We start from the raw sequence: 27,148 nt of genomic DNA, 5'->3' as shown, positions 1-27,148 counted from the left end.
CTTCAGTTAAAGAAAACCATGAGTGATATTATTAAGAAGTACAAGAACATCCAGCTACATCATGAAGCTGCAAAGAAAGAATTCCGTGCCCTGAAGAAGGAACTAAAGAGCGCAGAGCAGCAACTTCGCATGCTAGGTAAGGCTTCGCAGTTCCTGGCTGATGACCAGAGAAAGGTACTCGCCAGAAAAACCAGCAGGGGAAACAATGGTCTATGTCAACCGTGAAGCAAGCTCTTGAATTTAAGTTTGCTTGTGGAACGACGGGCTACGAGCTGCTCCGAACCATCGGCTATCCACTTCCCAGCTCCAAAACTCTCATGAGAAAAATGCAGAGTTTTTCTTTCTGCCTGGGATTCTCCAAGTGGTTTTCAATGCTTTGAAGAGGGCCGACACAATGCACAAAAGTGAACGAGACTCCGTCTTGTTTTTAGATGAAATGGAGATTGACGAAGGCATTCAACAAGACCAAGCTCAGGCTTTTTCCTCGGGTCCATCACACTTCCACCAAAAAATGAGGCCGCAAATCGCGCTTTGGTGTTCATGTGGGGACGAGTAACAAGTCGGTGGGAGCAGATAGCGGCCTACCATTTCACGGGGCGGTCGCTTGATGACGAGCTTATCAACGCCTTCGTTCTGAAGCTCGTGCAGTCCGCTTCTGAAGTGGGGTTGAACGTACTTGTGGTGACTTGTGACATAGGTGCGGCGAATCGGGCTATGTGACGAGAGCTATAACTTTTGAGCACAATAGACGCGGATACAGTGGTCTGCAGTCCCCACCAGTCCCTCCAAGGACGCCGCCTTTACTTTATGGCGGATGTGGCTCACTTGCTGAAGAACTCAATGCCAGTTTTTGCGCTCTAGTAATTTTTTTTTCTTAGAGTGGAAATCATCAAAGAAAATGGCTTTCCCAGCGACACCATCAAGCTCAAATACATAGAAACGTCGCTCGATAGGGACAAAGAGAACAACCTTATGATTGCCCCTGGTTTATCGGATGTTCACCTAAGTCAAGGGCACTTCGCCAAAATGAAGATGAATATCGCTGTCCAGTTTTTTCTAGACGCACCAGCTGCCATTCGGTACAGGGTGGACCAAGGCCAGCTCCCACCAGAGGCAGAAAGCACCGCTTGTTTCTGCGAGCTGGTTTCCAGATGGTTCACTCTCATGTCGTCAAGACATCCTGTCGTGGCCCTCAGTCACCTTGACCTTCAGCAGCATCAGACTGCCATTCGCACGCTTGATCTGACTGCACGGACATTCAGGCAAATGAAGATGGGTGTCACGGCCGACTGGAAGCCCTCGTAAGCAGGGGTCATATTTTAAACAACAGTTGTCTATCAACTCCAAAACGATCTGCTCAAGAATTATGGCTATGCGTACCTGCTCACGGGTCGGCTGACTCAGGAGTGCCTTTAGAACATGTTCTCTGTCGTTCGCTTGAAGAAACCTGTGCCAAGTGCATTAGAATTCAAGTCCGCTCTTCGCATGATCTCTGCTATCAGTTCGTCCACACGCCCAAAACGTCTGGCTACACAGTAAATGACGGATAATATCTTGCGGACCTGTTGTCAACAAATGGAAGAGCTCCACTGCAAGAGCCTACAGTTGTGGAAAAGGACATCATGGACGACTACCTCGTCATGACGACAATGGAGGAAGGTCACATCGTGGCATATGTAAGCGGATTTCTCGTCCGTGCCGTGATGAGAACCATAAACTGCGACATTTGAACGGGAGCCCTTACGTCAGACTCCAATGGTGAATACAGCACCCTCAACAGACTGTTTGAGGAAGTGAGAACTTGACCTACCCCAGCCATGCAGTTTCTCACTACACGTGAAGAGCAGTTCAAGGGCCTCACGCACACGACAGAAATCTTGAGCCTTGCTTCACACTTCAAGGCCATTGCCGCTGTCCTAAAGAAAAACAGCTCACGTGTGTCCAAAGCGTGCTCTGCACACGAAGGCATTGTGGAGAGGCTGCTTCTTGACAAGTACGTGCACTTTTGTCTGAAAATTCACCTTAAACAGGCCAGCCTCGAAAAACGTGCAAGTGGCCACTCTAGCAAGACCTGCACTGGAGTCAACCTGTCGTAAAGCCCACCGCCGAGCAGAGTACTTGCTGAAAGGCAACTCGGTTAACTTAATGTATGCTTATGTTACCAGATATGCACTGTAAATAATTAAAGATACAATGTTTTTGCTTTGGAAATTGCTATGATGTCAAAAAAGCCTCAATAACAGATGAAAACTACTTAGAGTCGGTAAGCAACTAGATTGTCGCTGCGTCCGACTATGTGTAAGGGTTTGTCACATAGAAAAGAAAGATAAAGCTCAGAAAGAAACATGGCTGGGCCTATTCACTGAAAGGACTGAAGGCACAAATTTGTTTGGAGAGCCTGTTTTCTCTTGCCTGCATGGGATTTCGAGTGGGCTCTCCGCAGTGATCTGCGTAGACCAGCTCCTCCACACTGCTAAAACGTTTGGCAATGTTGATGACACGCAGCACTTTCACCACACATTAAACTTTTGTAGGCACCTTTTCTTTTAACATAAATGAACAGTAAGGAGCAGCAGGAACCTCGGAAATCATAAAATAAATTGTAACTAAATGCAACAAACAACCTTGACAAGTAGGAATAAACACACACGAAAACGCACAGCTAATGCTTGTGTAGTTATTGGTTTCGAGCTTTCCCAGAAGTCAAAAGCATGTTTCTTTTTTTCCCCTGTAAGACAGTCCGAGTCCTTACATTGTTAATATGCACCGTGTATAGGCATCCGCAAATCTGCTAAACTCGGCAGTCATGGTCCCAGAAGCAATATATGTTTCCATGCGCAGCTTCTCCCATTCTCCCACTTTCCACGGACGATAGTTTGGGCCGCTGACCTTTCGAAACTGTGTGCTAATCATTCAATATAGAGCGCACACTCTGCCAGAAAACATATTGAGACAGGCACCGAATACGCACCCAGGCAGATCTTGGAAGATATGCCAAATACAAACAAGCAGTGAGCACTGAGCACGATTAGAAACCAGAAAGAAAAATAGGCGCCACAGTGGCACAGATAAACACTGACACGTAGGTATGTGCACGAACAGAACTACACGAAGGACTCCCGCTCAAAGAGCATGCAGGGGACGTAGTATACGCGCTGCGCGTGCTCGACTTACCTGTATTAATGATTCGAGATACATCACAATAAAAATTCACTCTCGGACGCAGGTGCGAGGTGCCACTTGAGATTTTGGCGTTAAAAAGTTCCTGCTGCCAACGCCGGAATGCGCCACGCGTGTAACTACGTTCCTGTATGCTCCTCGATGCTTCGGTAAGTTTGCGAGAGGTCTTTCGACGCACGCTAAGGCATGTTATCACTTAGTCTCTGTGCGTCTTAGGTGTCATAACGCGTATGTCTAACATCTTTAGGAGCCCACTGTGTTTTCTCATGTTATTCATTCCCTTCGCAAAGCCGCCTTAAGTTTGCTTCAGTCGTAAGGAACTCCGTTGGATTGACCAAATCGTCTACTTTGTGCACATCTAAAGAAAATTTATAAGCGTGTTTAATGATCGCTATTTACAACCGAGTGTATGTTATTACAACTATAAAATTTGTAATCTGATTGCCCTAAAATATTGGTGTACTAGACGGATGATTGGGGATTGTATGTTCTTGAACAATATTCTAGATGGTGGTCCAGACTCACCGGCGCTACTGAACTGTGTATGTTTCTATGTTCCTCAGAGGGTGAGCCATATTTACAGCTGGTTTTTCTGGTTCCATGACTCGTTTGCAACTGGTTTTCAACAAATTCGAATCTAGCTCAGGTAGTCTTAATATTGACAGTTTTTGACCCGAAGAAAACGTTCGAAAGTGCATTGACGTTTTTCTTTAACCCCGATATGTAGACCAATTATTTTGTGGATTAGATATGTTGTTTCTGAGTGTATGACTAAGAAAGCCGAGGGATTTTTCTGTGGCACTCACAAGAAATCAAATAAATAAATAGCTGAAGGACACAATTTCATTTAGAGGAAAACGCATACTGTTTCCTACTGTGTAATTTTTTATATTATCACATGATTATGATTGACAAATATAACATTTTACAATGACTACTTACTCGCGCCATCCAGCAAGGAAATGAAATATGTCCATGCAAAACTTTTCAGAAGAGCGTGCCACATTCTGAAAAAATTATTGAATTCACGACATACGAGTGAAGCCGGACTTGACTGTATATAAGACGAGGCAGACAATGACGAAATCTCTCACATTGTGATGTTAGGAGACATTCTAGGTTTCAAAAAAAAAATATATATATATATTCGTGAAACGTGCCTTTTCTATTGTGCACACGAGATGGTAAGGTCTGCATGACCTTTTGAAATGATGGACGTGGAAGTTGTTTTTCGTGCCCTGATTTTAACCTTCTGGCGGGCATATACGTATGAATAAAGTGCAGTAGAAAAATGTGAACTTTGGAATTACATGTTGCTTGTATGTAACGTATTGTTTGCCTTACAACAAGTAAGAGCGAACACATATCCTTCAGCAAAATATGATTCTGCATCGTAATCGCAACTAAAGAATAAATTATTTCTTGATTTACCGCGACGTATGCATGTCGTGGGAACCAAGATGAGATGTCATGGGGTGGCCACAGTGTTTAAGACAGCAAGTTGTGCTATTTTCCATTCAATTTAAAACTTGTTCTGATACTTTCTTTGCATAAGTGTGAATACTTGCGCGGAAAGCGGTGTAGTACTGCGGAAGTACTATCAGGCTTTTGTATTGCCATCTACTGAAAAAAAAAAAAAAAACCTCTACACTGGTAACGTACTCTTGTTGAGCCGGGTTTGTTTGATGAACGAGAAATAGTTTGAACTCGCGTTTGTTGTTTATTATAGACTTCGACCACCCTCCCTAACGATGCTAAACGGATGAGGTGTAATGTCGTGCACGAACTGGACATTGAAGAGTCGACTATCTATAAAAAATGGTCTCTAGAAGTTTATGAAAAATTCAATGTTTGAGCTATATCGGGGTGTGGTCTTCTAAGGTCAACCATAAAAAATAAATATCCAACCATAGGAAATTTTATGGCACTCAGCTTAACGAATCTCTCCCATTCAATTTGTTTTAACCACGTGTAGTAAGGCGGGCACATGTCTTCAAACAGTAGATGCTTAAACATTTAGTCGTCCTTAGATGGCTATAAAATTCGTATATGTTTAAAGTCTCCTGACCACTTAGTTTTTTTCAACCGGCTATAATAGAATGTACGTGACCATATGGTTCTGTTTGACCGGCAATAGAAATATCTCTGACTCGAATGCTTCGGACACACGATCATTCGATGATTCACTTTAGGCGGCTGTTGTGCAATGAATGTTACAAAAAAACTATAGACAAACCCTCTATAAGTTATATTAACCAGGTATAGACGAGGTGTCCCCGAACGTAACAACCCTGCGACCATGCAATTGTCTACGGCCTGCGATAGTAAGTGTTCGTAGGATAACAAAGTCGTCTAAGGGATAACACAAGTGACCATGTAAAGTTTTGCCTCCACGTATGCATAAAAAAAACAACTCACATCTGTTTTTTTTTCTTGCGACTCGATTGACCTCAGCTATTAACATGCAAAATCACGTGGCAATAACGTAAATTACAGGGTATCTTTTTTTAGATGTACCCAATTTTCAAAAAAAGAAGAGCTGCGTTAGGGCACTTTTAGTTATGCCAGTAGCATACCCGACCTGGGCGCCTACTAGAAACCAAGCATTTTGTGCAACTACGCGGCTAATTAACGGAGGTCTCTTAATGAACTTCCGCTTCCGATAGAGAGGCACCGTGTGCCTTTCTATCGGAAGCGGAAGTTGAAACAGCCGAACGAGGGCGCCCTCGTCAGTCAAGCGTCGCGTTGCGTCGAAACAACGTTTTTGCGTCGACGTTCGACGCAAGGATGTTGAAACGACCACCTACTGAAGGCACTATATGAACAGCGATTGCTTTGTAGGACTCGTTAGTCCGCGACGGTTGTGGCATCAACGCCATGGTTACGGATATGTCGCGGCTGAGTGAAGTTCAGCTTAAAATATTTCGGTATAGTGAAAGTATGATCCTTTTTCCGTACGCCGGGACGCGGCAAAACGCCGGAACCGGCCGCGGAGGAGTATCGATTACTCAGTACAGACTGTTCACGGTTAACATTTCGGTTGCTTACACAAAAAGCTAGAAGCAAAAGTAATATCAATTCATAATTAAACTCCTGGGGGGGGGGGGGGGGGGGGGGGGGATACCTCTCGCGCTCGCGTTGACGCTGCGGCTTATGCAGCCGGATATTGAACTTGTTTATTTCCGTCGAGGATATTCATTGGCGATTTCACCGATTGCGAGCATAGTTCGAGTGACACAATACTCGTATCAAATACGAAGCTAAATTTAGCTGATGCGCTCAAAAACGAGGAAAAAATTAACTCCGACACGTTGTGACGTGGCGGTTACTTTGCTAGTTGGCGCAAGCTATAGCTCCCATTAAAAAGAACTTTTCTCCACAACTCATTCATTAATCCACCCATTCATACATTCAGCTTCCATGGCTTGGTTACGGTGCCTGGATTGCGTCTCCGGCTGGTGTGTTTCCGGCTTGTGAGTGGTCCCTCGATTTGCTCCTGATGACGTCATAGAAGTTACACGCTGTCGCCAGTCGTGATCCTGTCGGCGTCACTCTAGCCGTGGTGTATATATTTGGCCGACGCCTATTCTGCTACAGGTCGCTCTCCAGTGTGGCAGTCCACAAAAGTTTCAGCAGGCAGATGTTGGGACGCCGTGACGACAGCAACACTCGCGTTCGCTCGAGCTTCTCGCAGCTTCACGTTAGCATTTCTGCGACCAACCGCCAGGATCGCGACATGACACTCCGGCTTCTGTGACTTCATTTGCTGCCACTTCGGGACCGATTTTGATGTAAGTGCAGCATAGGACTCCAAATACCCCGGTCGAAGACGCGCTCCCGGAACAATAGCTTGGTTGCGAGAGTTCGAGGGAGAGAGTTTAAAATACTCCTTAGCAAAATGTCGTGGCAAAAATTAGGATTTAGCCTTCCTAATGTCGCGTGCTTGTTATTTCTTGATCTCATGAACGATATGCCGTCAGCAATTAAAAGTTAATTTGAAATCGTTTAATGCTTCTTTTGGAATTGTAGTTTGATTAACTAAACTATGTTAATAGTCTTTTGAGTAATTGTTTTACATGCAGTGTGATAATTGCAGTATTGACCGACTTTATTATCAAAACCTAGAACAATTTAGAGATTCGGATAAAAGGTAACAAGTTTTGAGATATGCATTATTATGAAAATATATGCAGAAAAAGCACTGCGAGACCCTGTACAGAATAAAACTAAAGGAGTCATGTTCTTGGTGTCAGGGCACCTCGTAATTATCTTAACTGCACGCTGTCGGCGCATCTGCCAAGGAGGCAATGTTGAGATAATAGGGAGTTCTCGAAGACCGCGTTTCCCCCTTCGCTATGCCCTCCGCAACGAAGAAGCCGCCACTGCGCCTGCGCGCCGGTGGCCTTGAACAGGGTATAGTAGCAGATTGCAGAGAGCGTTGCGAGACGGTGAAAACTATCGGCGAAAGCTCCCTAATGACGACGTGACTTAACGGGCAACATCACTCCTAAGCATTACTGCGAGAAGGAATTCCGGCGCACTTTCAGCATATCGTTTGGGAATCGGGTGACATAACGGAGAAAACTGGCCAATCAATATCTTAAAACTTTTTACATGTTGGCACATTTATACAAGTTGTCAAGTGACTAATAGCAAGGGCCGTCTATAGGGCCACTGCAATATGACTAATAAAACAAAGAATTAAAAAGTTAATAAAAATTATCACACTGATTGTGACGTTTGTTTTCTCCTCTGACGTCAAGGTGAACATTGAAGCTCGCCGAGCTGAGGAAGAAATAGCGAATAGTGCATCAACGTAGTAGTGAACCCCGTTTAAAGTGATCTGTTTACGTTGGAAACTTTCGCTCAGTATTTTGGCGATCAAATTCTTGTTCGAAACGTACAAAACAAAGCACGGCATCCGCTGTGAGCTTTGACCTATTCCCTGAATTGCAGGAGAGTCCAGTGTCTGAAAGGACCCTCGTCTTTCGCTCCCTCCCCGGGGGAAGGGGGAGGCGGAGGGGAGTCTTCAATAAAGTGGTTAAGGGGTCTAGTTAGCACGCAGTTTAAAACCTATGAACGAGGCGAAAGCAACAAGGAGGAGGAAGTAAAATGTGCCAAAACCAAAAGCGGAGAGCGGAAAGTGTGCACTTTTCCAGCCGAAAATGCGGGAGCGGGAACGCATCGTTCAGTTTTCCGGTTTTGATATGGTTTTTGTCGGAGCAAGATGGAGGCACCGGGGACAGAGGGTGCGCGTGACATCGAGTCAGTAATTATAAAGATGTAACCGATGACCGACCAATGAGAATGTCTCTGTCCACTTGCTCCTTTGCGCACTTCGCCCGTCTTGGCCTCTTTGTGCAGCAATGCCCCATTGGTCGCCCGCACTACGAAATCAAACCAGCAACTGGAATTTGTTGCAGACAATCGTTTCAATGGCCTTCTTGTTGTGTGCCAAACACCAACAAAAGCAATCAAGGTTAGTTCAGGGCTCTCATGTAAAAAAAACTTTAAATGTAAGCTACCTCCGCGGGTTTTTCGACAACATAGACAAGCTCGACATAAAGGAGATCGTCAGTCTACTTAAAATTTGCCGATTGAGGGGTTTCCAAGAACGTTCAACAAGCCTCGAGTTGGAACCATGTTTATTTAACGAGGATTTTTCTTTATTATCTGGCTAATATTTTGCAAGCTCTGATGTCCGCCGTGTTTGATAGCTTGTTCGCGAAAAGTGCTTTTCTTTGTTTTTCAATCAACCTGCTGGTAGGAATTTTTCCAGTAGTCGCTGAAGCCCCCGTTATGTGCTGTATTCGTTGAACGTCAAAATCTCTTCATTTCGCCCTTTCGGGTGTTCAAAGAACAATGAGTTTTGTGGCTGTCGGAAAACAAGTGCTCTTGTCATTTTTCGAGTAAACAAGTTCTCAGCATTAAAGCAGCAAGGCCACTGGTGTGGGCATTCGTGTGCGCTACTTGTTTATGTTTGTGTTTTAACACGACGTGTGCGATTCTTCGTGGTAGCCGCCGCTTGGTGCTTGGTGTGTTACGGACATGACATTCCGCATCATACGTGTCCACAGCATTAAAATGTCGAGTGCAAGAACGACGGTGATCAGGAGGTCGAGTGCTCATGATTCTAACATTCTAGCAATATACAGAGTATTTAATTTTAATTCAATCATGCTTTTTTTTTAAGATAGGGGATGAAAGTTAACGGAGTTCTGTCCTCACCGCTTTTTTTTAGACTCAGTGGACATTAGATGGAGGAATAATCATCACGGTAACTTGGCTAAGTAACTAAACCCTTTTAAATACAGTTTTAATCGCTGGTTCTTATGGGATATGCTGAAATTCCGTAATTTACAGCAATAACAATTAGAGCCCAGGTACATTTATATAATTTTCGAGAAGGTAATTGTTTTAGATGTATTAATCGATTAAGCTTTGCATTTATACCCCCAATTTAAAAATTGCGCCGAAAAAAAGCGCACCAAGCCCTGCTTTCAATTGCGCTTGGAAGAATGACGTAGTCGTATATGTCGCGTCGTCACTATCTCCCCATGTGTCCATGGCGGATGCGGCGACGACATAAGTGACGCCGTAGCCTAAAGGCCTACGTCACTTTTCCAAGCATCACTGTGGGCAGGGCTTGATGCACTTTTTTGCGCACGATTTGTAAATCGGGCAAAACTCAAAAAGTTATGGAATACTATTTTAGAGCAATACCTTTTCACATTTTGTTTATGTTTTTCCGGCTTGTACAAGCTATGGCCGTCAATACTGAGATTCCTTACATTACCACTATAATAAGTCATTTAAAAGTTAATTAAAAGATTCAATCTGATATGTCATCTAATCTTGACGATTTCGTCCTCATCTAATATCTGCCAAGCCTGATCATAGTGATGAAGACTGCGCCTGTCTAACCCTCCCCTACCCTGTTCTGAATAAATATTGTTAATTAAAATAAGACATCCCGTATATTTAGGTTAAGCAGACCACCTTGAATAGCGTAGCTAAACACTGATACTAACAACACTATACAAATATACGGGTTTTCAACAACGTCTATTTGTCTAACTTTTCTTCAATTAAAATGGAATATTCAGAACGGACTTAATTTAATATTCTGAGCGAGGAGCTTGTCTCATTGTACCTAGCATCTGTAGTTTTGGTAACTTTCTTATGGTAAGGTGGTAATGTTGCGTATTTTTTGTTCCATAATTGGCCGCTTTAGCTGCTTGCGCTCTGATGTATGTTGAAGTTAACCACGGAAAAAGACATGCCTCAAAGCTGTGGCGCTACTCGCAAGATATCATATATTAAGCCCAAAGAGATTGTCCTTCAAAGTACCACATTGGTCCACTGTGATTATTTGCCTCTTTTTATCATGCTATCTGTCGGCACAAATTGACAACAAAAGCCGTAAACTAACATATTTTATTTGCGGCCGAGACCTGGAAATCGCACAGTATAACTATTTACACCTATGTTGAAAAAGCTTTCAAATAACTGCTTAAAGCACCACTTTCATTATTTACTATTATGATGGCCCAGATCTGACGGATTATTAATCATAAATTAAGACGAATCTCTGTAAACGTTGCTGTGCGAAATGAAGCGATTCTTAAATTGGATCGCTGCCGACGCCGTTGAGGTATTGAACTATAATGAATACATTTTTGAAGGCCATACTTCATATCAAAATTATGATAAATTAAAGCTTCGCTGGCAAAGAGGAGCTAATTTTTTATTGATAAATAATTATGAAAACTCAGCTGTACGTGCTTGTCAACGAGAGCGTTCACGAGCAATATTTTTTAAGCTTTATTAAGTGGTCGTAATTCTTTGCGCCTGAATGTCTCAAACCTACAGAGTCTTGATTTTTCTTGTTTGGATAATAAAATAAAATAATGCACACAAAGTATGGCTTCCAGTGATTTATTTAACACGTAAATTATGTTTTCGCTTTAATTACACTGAAACACACTCTTCAGATTTACAGACCTAGAGAGGATAAAATAATGTATATATGAACAGAGTTTATAGTTCGCTGCAAAGAATGCCAGCTGAGTTTTCAATTTATTTGAGAGCATATATATTTCTAAATGGCAGAAATGAAGCTGCTCTCACTCTTTTTTTGATTAGATAGTTTATCACTGCAAGGTGTTCCATCAGGTGCCGTGGCATTAGCCACCCAATAAGTTTCTTTTTCATCAGGAGGAGTAGCACAAGCAAGATTGCAATGTTGCAGCAAGTTTTCCTGCTAGGTTTATCCACATGCACCTTTATACTGTGGTATAGGTGTCATACTTCAAATGTTTCTAGATTTCGGGACTACATTGGAGCACAATGTAGTCCCGACTTGAGTTTCCCATGAACGACTTGAGTTTCCCATGACTGTCAATGGTTAAGTTTGTTTGAACATACCAGACGAAAGCACGTGGTGCAAAATCATACACTGCAGAACCCATAGATCCTGTGTTTGATCCCCAATCGGGTCGATGCTGTTAATGACGTGTAGTGTACCGGTTTTCAGGTAGGACAATCTCTATTTGCGATTCACGTTATCAACTCCAGATGAGAAACAAGTTTCGCGGTACTGGCGTAATATCCCCTCTGAAGGGAACAGAAAATTTTGAGTTCCATGGAGCGAATGCTCTTCATGGAATTCACTTAGCGCGCGGCACAACAGCCATTGTCTTGAATCAACGCGCAGAACGAAATTCACCGGACGAAGTTTATTGAGATTTTCGCTTCATGAACTCGAGCCGTAAGGCGCCTCCCTTTTATGACAAAATAGGTTCACTTTCTTTAAATACTCACCAGTACACTTTAGCTTTGGAGTATCTTGTTCGGTGTATATTTCATATCCCTCTCTTTTTTTTTCGGAATTCACAGTGAGCAAACTCAATCGTAGTGCTTCATTTCTTCAAAGGTTATTTATTTCTCGGCTGACCTCTTCAACACAAATGAAGCATGTGGGAAATCTACGTGTATATGGTAATTTGTTTAATTTTTCGAATATAAACATAATCCATTAACCTACCGTATAATCGACCAGTGCTTTAGTTGGGAAATTTTATATTACCAGATAGTCGGCAAATTTTGGACAAACCAAAACAAAGGTAAAAACTAAACGTGTTAGCCACGCAGAGGTGAATGGCTTTGCATGTATGAAAGGCAAACCTTAGTTGAACGTTTAACCTGAACTAAACTGTAAGGGCGATATTCGTTACTCCAGACAAGTGCAGATGATTACACGCGTAACAGTCACTTTAACGCCGTGCGAGTGCTCCTTTAGCGCCCCAAAAACGTTTGAGAACTATCAAAGGAGGTCACTCTCGCCGGAGAATATTAGGGAACCCCTTTGCCTCATGCAGGTGTTTTGAACTCTACAGTTATAGGTTGATTCATGATCGAAATTGTATACTGCGCACTTTATCCCATATTCAGCAGAGGCAAGAAAAAAGTACATTAGACGTTCTAAAAATAATATGAATAAGAAAGAACGGGATCGATTAATCAATTAATTAATCGATTAAAGGGTGGTGATTAATCGGACTGAACCTTTAATCCACGCCAAGCTCTATTATGTTGTTTAAAATGTTTGATAATTGTGAGTAAAGAATTTTCGGTTAGTTACTAGCAGATAGTCCGATGACGATTGGTTTGTTCACCCCTGTAGCTTTTTAAATTGTTCTTCCATTACAAAAATGTAAGGAGAACAACTGAGTAGCTTTGTTCGAGGTGGAATTGCGATTGTTCTAACGTCCCCTGCTAAACAAGCATTTTAACCCTGTGTTTATCTTCAAGTGTAAAATTCACAGGTAACAAATTTTACCTAATCAACCGACGTATTACTGCAATTTGTCTCCTGACGAATCTGTTTTCCTGGCCCCTACTGACGAGTCAGAAGTGTTCAAAGTATTTGTGAGACTTAATAATAGCAGAAATCACGACATTGATGACATACAAATAAAGCCCGTCAAATTTGTGATTGATATAATTGCCCCAATGTTAGTATATATATTTAACTTGCCCTTGTCAACTGGCAAGTTCCCAGATAACATGAAACTCGCGAAAGTTTCCGTTTTGCATAAGGGAGACGAAACAATGTAATTACAAATTATAGGCCAATATCTGTTTTACCCATATTTTCCAAGGGGCCTGAAGAACTTATTTTGCGTCGTTTAGATAACTTTTTTGATAAACATTCAGTGCTGACTGACTTTCAGTTTGGCTTCCGTAAGGAAAAGTCAACGGAATGCGTCTTGTTAACGCAGAAGGAACTAATATTAAAAAAATATAGAGCAACGACAGATGACATTGGGACTTTTTATTGACTTTAGCAAAGCTTTCGGCTCTCTTAACCATGCAACGCTTCTTGACAAACTTTCCTGTTATGGTTTACGGGGCACGTCTTTGGCACTCATTCAGTCATATCTACAACATCGCAAACAGTGTGTCTCAATAAATGGTTATACCTTATCTTTGCAACTATTGAAGTCTGGTGTTCCGCAGGGCAGCATACTTGGCCCACTTCTGTTCAATGTGTACATAAATGACATCGTCAGCATTTGTCAACACTCACGTTTTATAATGTATGCGGATGATTCTAGTATTTTTATTTCTGCGACAAATATTGATGAACTGATTATTAAAGGTAATGTTATCTTAGCAAAATTTCTCTTATTGTCCGAAAAAAAATGGCCTCGAAATAAATACTACCAAAACAAAAGCGATTGTTTTTAGACCTGTAAATAAACATATTGATGCTAGTTATGGGCTCTTAAAATTGGAAACAGGGAAATTGAACTAGTAAGTCATCATAAAACGCCAGCGCATGAAGCCGTCTTGAGATTCTTGAAATTCCTATCTCGTGTGTAACAGACACTGACGTAAATTGTACTACAAATTGTTTTGTGTGCGAGGTGCTAAGCTCTAATGATATGAAACTGTGACGGATCGTTCGGCCGGTACGACAATCAAAGTAATAAATACTTTTCAATGCTGACTACTTGTCTTTCCTGCCTGCTTTCTGATCGCTTTATTTTCCAAAAGTTCTTAAGTTTTTAAAATAATTTTACGTGCCTCCAGCAACCGCTTCCATGATCGAGCGTCAGCAATCGCTAAAGTCGGCACTCGTTTTCACGGTCCGACCTTTGTATCGGTCAGTTTTGAAGGGGATGTTTAACACATGTTGAACAAGTAAGGACGCTTTCCATTTTTATTATTCTGGCAATATGTGGGCCGATCATTGTCGGCACTTCTGATTTCAACTTTCAATAGCTGTGACATTTTTGACTCTCGTTCTCCTCAATCGCGTACACATTCATCAAAGTATCTAAGCAGCACATCAGGCTGAAATCTCGTTAAATAGCATATTTCAATAGAATATGCCAGCCTTTTTTTCTGTATTTTTTAGAAATAAACACATGACTGATTGGCATGGGCGTACCAACCGGGGGAGTGGCAAGAAGGGCGCTCGCACTCCCTGCTCTCAGAGGGGGGGGGGGAGGGGGCAGAGAGGAACATGTATTTTGCCCCCCCCCCCCCCCCCCCCCCCCCCTCGAAACAGCCGCCACTGGGCAAAACAAACACTGGAGGGCGGCGTTTAAGAAATACCAAGGGCACCGCTCACCAGCACTGGGGAGGGTGGGGTCTGGTTTGTCACCCTCTCAAAAATAGGTTGGTACGCCACTGCTGATTGGGTGTTTCACCATTGAAGCAGTCTGTATTGTGTCGGCACAAAATTCGGTAATCCGACAGATCGGATCCGACGGATATGCATATCCCAACACAAGGTGCTGCAGTTTTTGCTGCTGACAGCTGTGACACTGAGGCGAAATAGTTACTGATTATGTTATGTTGACGCTTTCGCAAAGTGAGAGGTATGTTGAGCAACAGAGCCAACGGACAAGCTGCCCGACTGTTGATGAACATGTTGTGCTGATATCATCGATGTTCATCGTCAGCTTCACATATGCTGAAAGCTTGAACAAAGTGTTTTAGCATAATTTCGTCCTCAATCTGAAATAGAATACTCCATGTGGGCGGACTACGTGCCAGTTTCAGACACGGAAACCGCAGTAATTAACTTTGCCGCGTGAGTAGTTACTTGGCGTTTATTGCTTTCGAAAGCAGAATGTTATCCAAACTCGATGTTATACACATTAATCTTTTATGTGTATACAACCTTACCTGATCGTCTTCATTATGATATTCGTCATCTCCCCTCTTTTTTTAGCCTTTCTTTACTGGTATGCTTTGCACTTATAAAATATCCTGGTAGTTCGTTTTCTTCTTTAACTATGTGTGTGTCTTGTAAGAGGCATTCAAATAGGTCAAGTCTGCAAGTATACATTAAATAAGATAAAGATCAGATTTTATTTTGTGTGCTGTTGAGTAGAAGATAACATGCTAGGTTAGAACACTTTCAGACATGGATACTGCATGGACATTCTGGCATTGCTAAAGAGTTGTATTTTACTGTGACAAGAATTGCTAAAATTGATTTCGAGAAAAATCGGGCAACTTCGTTCATCAACTTGCAAACCTTTCATGCGTCATGAACGAAGCGGCAGTCTTACAGCAACAGCTGTTTGTTGGAACCATTTAGTTGTATTGTACACTACTAGAGGTTCAACAGGCGCTAGTGTCTATGGGACTTCCGGTTTTAAATTGAAGCAGACAGCAAGCAGTCCAGTTTTGTGGTGCTTATGCATATTCCGGTGGGAAAACACGCGTGCACTTCGTCTCTTTACGGAGGAATAAGTTACATTTCTTACTTAGGTCGTAGCGCATATTTGGTAAATGTTTTAGCATGATAAAAGTGCAATTGCTTTAGCTACAGCCATGTTTAACTCCCCAGTATTCCGGGCCATATCCTATGCTCCACTTCAAGTATGTAAAGGAAAGGGACGGATCTAAGCAAGAATAACAGTTAAAAAAATACATAGGTCTTTTTCAGATAGCGCCATGGCGTCCCGTTGACCCTAATATTTATAATCTGCGAATTTTTAGGCCAATAAAATATCTCCCATTGACGAGTAGTTAAAACACGGTGACAGTAAAAGTACTTGGTGCGTATCTTTTATTATCGTGCTGAAATTATCTAGCGATAAGAGGTTTCCGGCTTTTTCCATGTACAAATATTGGGAGTATGCAGATATGATTATTGAGCGCTATAGATTGTTTCAGCTTACGGTTAAACGCAGCCGACACTATAGGATCTTAATGGGACGTCCAAGGAGCTTCAAAAACGCAAGTCATTTAGCCTTTCTGTTTATGGTTGGTTCAGCGGTAACAGAACACGCACAAAAACATGAAACATAATGAACGCTATGATGGTGAGCTTTTTACGCTTTCTGATTGATCTCATCAGCTTGCGTTGGCTTCTTCTAGACTTTAAATGCAACGAAATGTAGATCAAACTTTTCATTGCATCCACACATAAGTAGATCAAATAAAACGAACCCTATTTATTGTAAATCGCGATGGTTAGTTGGCTTTCACTTTAATGTGATCGTTTACATGCGCCGGCAGGTACTGACATCTTCTTAACGTCTCTCAATTTTCGAAATGCGCTTCGATGCTTTCGCACGTAAGCCCCCTGCAGAAAAACGCTGATGCCGTGTCCGCGCTAACAGTGTCCGCGTACAAAAATGGATAATTTCAGACGGCATTTAAAACTTTTACTTTGAAAAAAAAAAAAAAGAAACAGAAACTACCCAATATTTCATCGACACGTCAGAGAAATGTTATGAAATATTACGAAGAAAATAATTATTTGTAATATTTTATTTAATAATAAACGCAGAAATATATAATGCACCGCATCTTTGTCGTAGAAAAACATTAACGGAAGTAAATTTTAGACAGGTTTCCGTATGCTTGAATTTGTAACCGTACACTAGCGCCAGCTGAACCAATAGCGTACATACATCACAGTAAGCCTATGGTGAGGAATGTCTCTAGGAAATTGCATGAGCCTTCTCTGCGATCACCCCCGATGACGTCATCAATTACACGATCGCGCTCCGCCGCTGCCGCCGCCGCAGATTTTATATCAAAACAAAACCGTCCGCCGTCGAGCCGGATTCGAACTAGCGACGCGTGGACAGACTATCGTGCGGTATTATTACAGGTAATCAAGTTACTCGTAATCAATTACTTTTTAGAGTACTTATATAATCATTTGATTAAAGTGATTAGTAAGTAATCACGGGAGTAATCTGATTACTTTTGGAAGTATTAAAATTACTGCTAACGGTTACTATTTTTTTTCCTTCCTTTGCTAATGGCGTCTTTTGTTCGTACAAGCTTCCTTCCGAGGAATCCTCGACCAATGTCTCCGGCGGGAGGATTGTTTACCAAAATTGGTTGATCAAGCAAATAAATAGTCTATAATTCGGCTATTCTGATCTAGTAAAAGACAGTACAAAATACCCATTCTCAAATCGGTAGGCAATTCTGTAGTTTGGAACATCTTATCTAATCGGAAAAGTAACGGTTACTTTTCATGTAATGGCCAATTACTTTTTTCCGTCAGTTAAATCGGTAATATAATTTAATACTTATTAAGCGATAGTTATTGCAACTGTATTCTATTAGTTTTCTTCCAGTAACGTGTAAAAGACTGCCTATGAATGGATGGAAAGTTTTTCTTCCACAGTCAACGGCTCTACAAACTAAGCTATCGAAGGAACGAGGTTCAGGAATTAAGAGTGATATCTATAGTTAATTTATTTCCATGTTTGATAACTGTTCGCCATCCCATGAGCCTCCAGCGTGCACGCGACGCCAAAGCACGGCAAAAGGCAAGGAGCGGCGTACTGGAATTTCCTCACGGAGTACATCCAAATTGTACAACCATGGGGCGAATCGGGGGCCCTGATTGGCCTCCTTAAACAGCCCACTTTTTGGGAACCGACAGGTGACCCTCCCGACATTTCGAACTCTTTGGTCTAGACTAGAAAACCGGGCAGGGAACTCTGCGTCAAGATTGGTTACACCCCTCTCTGCTTCCTTCTCCACTGCGTAAACCAGGGGAACGTATATACGCTTTTCAGCAGCTGTGCATGGTCACCGCCAAACCCGACCTTCAGTTTTTGTTTACACTTACTTCGTTTACTTCAGTTTATAATTACCAAATAAAGACGGGTTATGGCCATTTTAGATTCTACTGTGTCCTTTCCCCAGCACTGGCCTTCGGGGAGGTTCGTTAACGCTCGTCTCAGTGACTCGGCCCCTTGGAAAGACAAGAGGAGGACAGCAACGGCGGCTGACCTTCTTTTGTTTTACCGAGGTCCATTGTGATTAAGTGGTATTGAGCAAAAAGGTAACCTCACGTTAAATATTCAGACATGGACACTTTAATCAAGTAACATAAAAAGTGAAAGCCGTTTACAACTCCCTGTAACGCCGAATTTGAGCGCAGCTCTTGAGGAGGAGGAGGGAAGGGTACTGGGGGGATCAGTTGACCTCGGAAGGGGGGGTCACATGACCTCGGGGGTCACGTGACCTGGGAGATCGACTTTGATCCTCTTTGAGTGAGTGAGTGAGTGAGTGAGTGAGCGAGCGAGCGAGCGAGTGAGCGGGCGGGCGGGCGAGCGGGCGAGCGAACGGGCGGGTGGACGGGCGAGCGAGTGAGTGAGTGAGTGAGTGAGTGAGTGAGTGAATGAGTGAGTGAGTAAATAGAGTGAGTGGAGTGTTTGAGTGGAGTGAGTGGGTGGAGTGAGTGAGTGAGTGGAGTGAGTGAGTGGAGTGAGTGGAGTGAGTGAGTGAGTGGAGTGAGTGGAGTGAGTGAGTGGAGTGAGTGAGTAGAGTGAGTGAGTGAGTGGAGTGAGTGGAGTGAGTGAGTGGAGTGAGTGAGTGGAGTGAGTGGAGTGAATGGGTGGAGTGAATGAGTGAGTGAGTGGAGTGAGTGAGTGGGTGGAGTGAGTGAGTGAGTTGAGTGAGTGAGTGGAGTGAGTGAGTGAGTGGAGTGAGTGAGTGAGTGGAGTGAGTGAGTGGAGTGAGTGAGTGGAGTGAGTGGAGTGGAGTGAGTGAGTGAGTGAGTGGAGTGAGTCAGTGGAGTGAGTGGAGTGAGTGGGTGGAGTGAGTGGGTGAGTGGAGTGAGTGAGTGGAGTGAGTGAGTGAAGTGAGTGAGTGGAGTGAGTGAGTGGAGTGAGTGAGTGCGTGAGTGAGCGAGTGAGTGGAGTGAGTGACTGGAGTGAGTGGTGTGAGTGAGTGGAGTGAGTGAGTGGACTGAGTGAGTGAGTGGAGTGAGTGAGTGGAGTGAGTGGAGTGGAGTGACTGAGTGAGTGAGTGAGTGGAGTGAGTCAGTGGAGTGAGTGGAGTGAGTGGGTGGAGTGAGTGAGTGAGTGGAGTTAGTGAGTGGAGCGGAGTGAGTGAGTGAGTGGAGTGAGTGAGTAGAGTGACTGGAGTGAGTGGAGTGAGTGAGTGAGTGGAGTGAGTGGAGTGAGTGGAGTGAGTGAGTGAGTGAGTAAGTGAGTGAGTGAGTGAGTGAGTGAGTGAGCGAACGAGCGAGCGAGCGAGCGAACGAGCGAGCGAACGGGCGGGCGGGCGAGCGGGCGAGCGAGCGAGCGAGCGAGCGAGCGAGCGAGTGAGTGAGTGAGTGAGTGAGTGAGTGAGTGATTGAGTGAGTGGAGTGAGCGAGTGAGTAGAGTGAGCGAGTGGAGTGAGTGGAGTGAGTGGGTGGAGTGAGTGAGTGAGTGGAGTGAGTGAGTGAGTGGAGTAAGTGAGTGGAGTGAGTGAGTGGAGTTAGTGAGTGGAGTGAGTGAGTGAGTGAGTGGAGTGAGTGAGTGAGTGAGTGAGTGGAGTGAGTGAGTGGAGTGAGTGAGTGGATTGAGTTAGTGGAGTGAGTGAGTGAGTGGAGTGAATGAGTGGAGTGAGTGAGTGAGTGGAGTGAGTGGAGTGAGTGGGTGGAGTGAGTGAGTGGAGTGAGTAGAGTGAGTGGAGTGATTGAGTGAGTGGAGTGAGTGGAGTGAGTGAGTGAGTAGCGTGAGTGAGTAAAGTGAGTGGAGTGAGTGAGTGGAGTGAGTGGAGTGAGTGAGTGGAGCGAGTGAGTGGAGTGAGTGAGTGAGTGGAGTGAGTGAGTGGAGTGAGTGAGTGGAGTGAGTGAGTGGAGTGAGTGGAGTGAGTGAGTGGAATGAGTGAGTGGAGTGAGTGAGTGACTGAGTGGGTGGAGTGAGTGGAGTGAGTGAGTGGATTGAGTGAGTGAATGAGTGAGCGAGCGAGCGAGTGAGCGAGTGAGCGAGTGGAGTGAGTGAGTGAGTGGAGTGAGTGAGTGGGGTAAGTGAGTGGAGTGAGTGAGTGGAGTGAGTGGAGTAAGTGGAGTGAGTGGAGTGGGTGAGTGAGTGGAGTGACTGAGTGGAGTGAGTGAGTGAGTGAGTGAGTGAGTGAGTGAGTGAGTTAGTTGATTAGTTAGTTGATTAAAGTTTTAAGGCGCAAAAGCATCTTAGGCTATGATGCGCCAGATACAGACTATTGCAGAGAAGGTTTCATAGGAGAAAGAGCTTTAGTAGCTGTGGTGGATTAAAACTACGTATATGACTGGTAAATAGTGATGGAGATGAAGTTGAATATAAGATTATAGCCGGTGTAAAAGACCGATAGCTCTCAAAAAGTTAAAAACACACCTGTGTGGTGCAAGTGGGTCGTTGCCAAGTAGAATACTAAGGTGTAAAGGCGTATGCTCGTTATATAATTGAGAAAAGTGTTTCCGACGTTCACGGTCCTACGCTGCGCTTTCAAGTAAAAAGTGTAAAACTGTTAGAGGACTAAAACAGTTCTCACACTCTGGGGCCTCTTCCCTGCGCAGGAGGTGGCCATGAGTAAGGTGTGTATGACCTATCCTCAGTCGACACAAGACAACCTCATAGAAACGTTCACGGTGTCGAGCACTCTCCCACTCACTGATCAATGGTTTTACAGAATGGAGCTTGTTATTAACTTCTTCATCCCATTCTTGCTGCCACTTCCTTCTAATACAATGCTTTAAAAGTGTGCTATACTTTTTGTATGGAATGTCATGCAGGTCCACTTCTTGCTCACCAGCAGAACTTGCAGCAGGGTCTGCTTCTTCATTTCCGGGTATACCAACATGGCTAGGAACCCAATATAAAATTATTTTAATATTCCTCTTTGAAGCATCAATAATTTTATTCTGTAACTCCATGATTATTGGGTTCTTCGAAGTCTTTAATGATGAGAGTGAACAAAGAGCACTCAGTGAATCAGTGTACACGACTGACTGCTTGCTCTTTGTTTTTACAATGTGATCAACTGCAAGACGGAGACCGCATAACTCTGCTGTTAAAATAGTGGCTGCACACGCAATCCGTTTTACACAGCGAACAGACGGGCCGACCGTAGCACATCCAACAAACGATTCTGCCTTAGTACCATCCGTGTAGTATGAGTTGTGTCCAGAATATCTACTCCGAAGCTCAAAAAATTCCTGTTTTATGTATTCTGGTGGAGTTTCCTTCTTTTTAATTATCGTTAGTGAGAGGTCACAGGAAATGAGGCAGTGGTCCCACGGAGCTATAGCTTGTGGAACAGGAGTGACGTGCATTGTACTATTCAGTCCGATTGAATCTGCTTTGGATGCATTTCTCATACTAAAAGGTGGTATTACAGTGGGCTTGTTGTCAGCAGTACGTTTATATCTCATTTCTTCAACAGCTTCTCGAGAAGGGTGCAAGGAAACCGAACGAATTCTAAGCGAATACATGAACCCTAAAGCAAACCTTCGCTTCTCCGGAGACCATTCATTTGACTCTGCGTAAAGGCTGGGGATAGGCGACGTGCGAAATGCACCTGTAGACAGCCGCAGTCCCTGGTGATGAATAGGGTCAAGCATTCGTAGGGCTTAAGGCCTTGCCGATCCATACACAGTACTACCATAATCAAGGCGCGAGCGAATCACCGATCTGTAAATTCGGAGAAGGCAGAGGCGATCAGAGCCCCAGGTGGTGTGGGAAAGCACCTTAAGGATGCTCAGTGCTTTTTGGCATTTTACTTTGAGATATCTGATATGTGAAAGAAAAGTCAATTTACTGTCAAAAATAAGCCCTAGGAATTTATGTTCAGGTTTTGTTGGAATTGAAGCAGATCGCATGGTCAACGAGGGCTTCACTGAAGTTCTCCGTAGGCGAGAAAAACTAACAGACACTGGTTTTTCAGGTGAAAAGCTGAAGCCGTTCTGGTCTGCCCACTTGAGCAAATTGTTAATTGCTACTTGGACGCAAATGGCAGTGTAGCCCTGAAATGAAAGGCATTTGGAAGTGAGTTGCATGTGTCTCTCGTGTTCATACAATTCAAGCTGAACCGTATGTACGCGATTTAGCGAGCGACGGCAATGAGCGACGGAGAGCTCTCATTGCTCGGTTTTTGGATTTCTAGAAAGCTTTGCTCATCGCCTCGCTTTCATGAAGCTTGCCTCGTCGTGCAGCTGATCGAGCGATAGCAGAAAGGGTCGCCATCACTTTTCTTGTTGCTCGCTAAATTGCTTACATGCGCTTTATACTTTATAGCTGTTGGCACTTGCCAAAATGTGAAGCATGCATTTTATTAAAAGCTTTGCCCTTGCTGACTCTCAGACTGCTGGGTTAACTTTGGGTTCCAGTGAAATACGACCACGTGATTTCTCCCTTTGCTTATGAGCTGAGGAGGAAGTAGTTTAAAACACTTTTTTTCTCTGTTTCTTTTGGCACTAGTCAATGCGCGTTTTTGTTTTAGAGCGCAGCTCTTAGGGGCCCGTTCCCGGCTTGAGCGGCGTCGGCGTCGCCGTCGCCGTCACCAAGGTCATTCCGTGACCCCCAAGGTCATCCCAAGGTCACGTGACCCCTCCCCAAGGGTCATCGGGGGTCACGTGACTCCCCAAGGTCACGTGACCCCTTCCCAGGGTCACGTGACCCCCAAGGTCACGTGACACCCAAAGTCACGTGGCTCCCCAAGTCACGTGACCCCGGGGTCACGTGACCCCCGATGACGTCATCAGTGACGTCACTGATAACGTCACCGGCATCCGCATCGTCATCGTCATCATCACTGATGACGTCACCGGCATCCGCATCGTTATCGTCACTAATGACGTCACGGGCATCCGCATCGTCATCGTCATCATCGCTGATGACGTCATCAGTGACGTCACTGATGACGTCACCGGCATCCGCATCGTCATCGTCATCATCACTGATGACGTCACCGGCATCCGCATCGTCATTGTCATCATCACTGATGACGTCATCGGTATCCGCATCGTCATCGTTACTGATGACGTCATCGGCATCGTCACGTGACCCCCCTAGGTCACGTGACTCCCACCCAAGGTCACTTGACCCTCCCCCCCCAGTACCCTTCCCTCCTCCTCCTCAAGAGCTGCGCTCTAATTCGGCGTTACAGGGAGTTGTAAACGGCTTTCACTCTTTTTTTTCCTAACCTTTACAGTGAAGTACTGCCAGAGGGTTAGTAAATAAGTGCACCATATACAGAATTTTTTTATAAGAAGTCAGTGCCCCAGTCGAGAGAGAACTCGTTTATACTCTTCGCAAGCAACATCATCAATACAGACCTTACTTCTAAAGGCGCACCTCACGCGGTGTTTCGAGTAGTTTCCGAGGTCGAAAATCGAACTTGAATCTAACCTCCAACAGTGGAAGCGAATACAAGCGCCATCACACTAACGGGTACCTTTAGCAGTCATGGGTTCCGCAAAACACACCGCCTAGCTATCTGGTACCAAGCCGCCACCCGATTTGCAGAAATCAAGCTCCCTGATACACTCACCAAGTGCCTCGCTTGGACCCCTTGCCTCAGGTGGGACCTTTGCCTTTGGTTGCGTTCCCGCAATCTGAGTGTCCGTGCAGTGACAGGTCGGTTCCGTGGCTTCCTTGGCAAAAGCTCGAGGGTCATCCAATGCGGAAAGCACCTGTGCGACAAGGAACCGCACACGTTCGCTTTCACGCCGACTGCACACAAAAGGATCACGTCATAAACGCTCCGAACAGAAAGGACTCAAAAAGTAAAACGAGTGAGCGAGCACTCACCAATTAGACTCATATCCACAGCTGGTTTTATGGGCACGCCGGCACCTAGGACACTTTCTTTTTCCAAGAACGTTCTTAGATGTTTGTTCCTAAAGTCTGAAAGCGCCCGAAAGTTGCGAAAGTTTTGAAACTCGCTTCGTTTTTGAAAGTTTTTGCCAACGTTACTTTTTGCGTTTTGTTACGATGGCGATGGCGATGCTCGTTGGTTCCGAGTTCTGACCAAGTTTATTTGACGCAGCGTAAATTTGCTTGCTTTATTCGACTTTTTTAAGACACAATTTTAAGACACAAAAAATTGTTTTAAGATTTATAAAATTATTTTTAATAAAGCATGTCGAAGCGCATTGTGTACTAAACTGGAGCTTGGCCAGTTGGCTTCGTCAGCTTCGTTTCAATTTAACATGGCGGCGACCAGTATTGTGCCGAGTACCGTGCTCGACCTATTTGCTGTGCATTGGTTGTCCTGTTATCCACCTCCTGCGATCCTCATCAGCCCCAAGCATGCTGTCTAAGTATTGTGTCCTCGCCGGAAAGAATATCCAGTCTTCTTGGAAGCGTTGTTCGAATGTCGTCGGCACCCACGAACCGACTCGGCAAGCCTCACGTCGTTGCTTGGTTCCTGCGCGTTTCCGGCGATGGATCCCCCAGCCCTGGCCTCAGCCCTACAGGACGTAGCCGGTGAAAAACAATCTACGACAACGCGGTGTCTTTGGAATGCGATTGCTACGATCAGTGGCTCTTAAAACCTCAGTAGCCCCCCTTCAATAGTGAACTCTTCGATGTGAACGCCCTTACCTTCAGTGTCCGGAGACTGCTGCAAACTTCCGACGAGAGCGGACGTCTTCTCCGGGCTCCGCAAACCCCAGAGAACTGTACGCGACTGTAGGTGATCCTGGTATAAACATCGCCGCGCACCGTCGGCCCGCCGCAGCACGTCCGCCGAGAGATCGGTTCGCTCGAGTCTCGTTCTGCGAGCGGCACGCCCGTTTCTGCTTCGAGTATGGCTACAGCCGACATCGCCGCTTCGCAGCTCACCAATATCTCTGCGTCCATCCTGAGCCTGGACATGAAAATCTCTCTAGAGCGAGACGACCAAGGTGGGAAATGGGTCACCCCTAGAAAACCCCGCAAATCTCGTCTTCCGGCCGACTTTGGCCCCGAACTTCACGTAGTTATAGTGCATCTCCCAGTCCGTCCTGCTGGCGCACCTGCGCTTCCTCTTGACAGTTTGCCGGCGTTCTTGCAAGCCGCACAGCTCCCTGCTCATACATGCACCGACGTGTCACTCCACCTCCGGCAAAATAACCGTCCTCCGCACCCATCACGAAGCGATCGTCAACTGGCTGCTTCGCATCACAAATATCAGCTTACAAAAACACTTCCCCTCTCGTTCACTCCTACCTAGCCGCTCCAAACAACTCCTGCCGAGGTGTTATACATGGAATTGCCTCGGAGGCCACCCCCGACGAGATCATCAATGATCTGGAGTCTTATCAAGGTGACATCCTTCACTCAAGGTGAGTAGGCACAACAGGTTCAGCCATCATCACCTTCATCGGAACCCATGTCCCTTACACAGTGTACTACCGCCGCCTTGAATTTCGCTGCCGTCCCCACAAACCTCGAGCCCATCATTGCAACAGCTGTGTCGAGTACGGACACCGTACTCTGGCCTGCCCGGGCAACCAGCGACGCTGCCCCCCGTGTTCCACCACCCTGGCCCGCCCAGACGAACCCCATCCCTGTACTCCCTGGTTTGCGTTGCTTCAACTCGCAGTGTGGTTCTCAAACAGGGCACTTGGTCCCGAATAAGCTGCTGCACCTTCACTCACTCCATGAACGCATCCCTCAACAGTTCTAGCGGCATGTAAAGCATGGATGCAGGATTCGGTTTATGGCAGTCACCTTGTCAATAGCTACAGTGGAGCACACTGCTTACAGAAAGGATCGTGCTAAGAACTGTAGGGGTGTGCTGGTCGTGGTACCTTTTCTACTACCTTTTTGGCAACGCCACGACCTGGAGCTGGAACCTCTCACAAGCATGGCAAGGGGCTGCTATACTGTGCATGCTACCTGGCTTCCGTGAAAGCTGAGTCCTATGACCTGCCCAGCGAGCCACTGGTGCTCATTAACACGATTTAATTAGATGTGTGCATACTAGACGTCTTCAAGTTGAGTCGCTCGGAGTGCAGTGTATACCATGGAACCATTTCCAGTGGCCCCAAATACTCGACAGTTCGACGGTACAGTGTGCTCAGTCCACTTGTTCTCAACATGTTTATTAATCGTGATCCCTGCAATCAACTCCACTGCTGTTACGGACGACCTGATACTGGTGCCGCTTATCAGGTGGCCCCAGAAACCACCAGCGTTTGCAGAACAACATCGACAAGGTCTACTATAAACAGCCAGCTATGCTTCTTCGCACAGCCTGATGACAGTTTTGTTCAAAACGTGCGGAACACTGGGTTTTGTACTTAGCGTGTCTAGTAGACCAGGCCATAACAGACTTAGGTGCCTTTCACCAGTGGCGTACCAACTTGGTTTTGAGTGGGGGGGGGGGGGGGGGGCAAACTAAACCCCCTTCCCCTCCCCTCCTCCCCCCCCCCCCCCCCGGGGTCGAGGAGCGGTGCCCTTGGTATCCCTTGGGCGCTGCCAGCCAGTGTTTGCCCTGCCCAGTGGTGGCTGTTTTAGGGGGGGGGGGTGCAAAACATGACTTGCCCCCCCCCCCACCCCCAAGTGCTGCACGGGCCTTGTGCACTGGCACTTTGACACCACTTAAGAAACTAACACTAACATATCCTGGGGTTTTAGGTTGGGTTAGCCATCCTACAGAAAGGTGCTGCTCAGTTAATAGACGATTTGCTATTTTCCCGAGCGCCCCGGCCCGCCCACGAGGAATTGTGGGAGAG

The sequence above is a fragment of the Ixodes scapularis genome, unplaced genomic scaffold, assembly GCF_016920785.2.
Source record: "Ixodes scapularis isolate PalLabHiFi unplaced genomic scaffold, ASM1692078v2 PGA_scaffold4__175_contigs__length_147842914, whole genome shotgun sequence".
Classification (NCBI taxonomy): Eukaryota; Metazoa; Arthropoda; class Arachnida; order Ixodida; family Ixodidae; genus Ixodes; species Ixodes scapularis.
Note: the sequence above shows the minus strand (reverse complement) of the source record.